This window comes from Mandrillus leucophaeus, unplaced genomic scaffold, assembly GCF_000951045.1.
Source record: "Mandrillus leucophaeus isolate KB7577 unplaced genomic scaffold, Mleu.le_1.0 Scaffold93, whole genome shotgun sequence".
NCBI lineage: Eukaryota > Metazoa > Chordata > Mammalia > Primates > Cercopithecidae > Mandrillus > Mandrillus leucophaeus.
Genome location: NW_012110141.1, coordinates 1,691,688 through 1,692,630, shown reverse-complemented (window position 1 = coordinate 1,692,630; position 943 = coordinate 1,691,688). Strand labels below are relative to the sequence as shown.

The 943-nt window shown below is 40.8% G+C and overlaps 1 protein-coding gene across 1 annotated transcript in view; it reads left to right on the top strand.

The window, feature by feature from the left end:
• Window positions 1-943, top strand: part of DOCK8 (dedicator of cytokinesis 8) — a 291,909-nt gene that overhangs the window by 177,597 nt on the left and 113,369 nt on the right. The window lies entirely within an intron of this gene.

The following is a 943-nucleotide window of genomic DNA, read 5'->3' as shown; positions in this document are numbered from 1 at the left end:
GGAATTATAGGTGTGAGCCACCATGCCCGGCCCCTTTTTACTTTTTTAATGTGGCTGCTAGATGACTTTAAATTGCATATATAGCTCACGTTATATTTCCGCTGGACAGTGCTATTTTAGATCACAGATGGCAAACTCAAGTGCCCACAGGATCCAGATGAGTAACATACACGAATGCCTTGTTCTGGTGGCAGCTATTCACTCTGGAGATTGTCTCTGCCCCGTCTGAAGGTTGCAGCTATTCCTTCACTCTGCAGATTAGTGCCATGCTAGGATATGAGGCCATTTTTTTCATATCTTCCAGTACTCAAATGAGGTTAGGAAAGCAGTCTTTTATAGGAAATTCTCAGGCTTTCAAATATTGGTTACTAATATTTCAAAGTTCCTAATACTTCAAACAGAACATATGTGTGGGCTAGAACCCACTTTGGGCCCCAGCTCGTGACTGCTGCAGATAGCTGTAACGGCCTCCATCCCATGTACATGTCTACCTTCCATTACCATGAAAGACATACAGACCTAGGCGAGGCCTTCCTCACTCAACACTGCAGGACATCTGTAAAGGAATTCAATTTCAATGGGAATTTAAGGCAAGAAACTGTCTCTAAGGCCTACAAAGGTACTGATATATAAACAGTGAAAGAGTCACTTTGAGTAATTAAAGCAGGAGCCAAACTGGCCTAGAAACATGTTGGAAACACTTGGAAAAACTGTGGTAAAAGGGAAAGTAATATCAGGTACTCAAAAGTATTAAAATTTCTTGTCTTGTAAGGATATTCTATACTTCGTCCTGACAATCCTGATTAATGGGGAAATTGCTAGGATCTTAATTTATTTTAATTCCTAGAATCCAGAATTATCAATGCTGGTTTGGAACTTAGAGACAGATCACACAGTTCAACCCTCTCCTCAGCATGAGAACAGAACATTAAGGCCCAGAAAG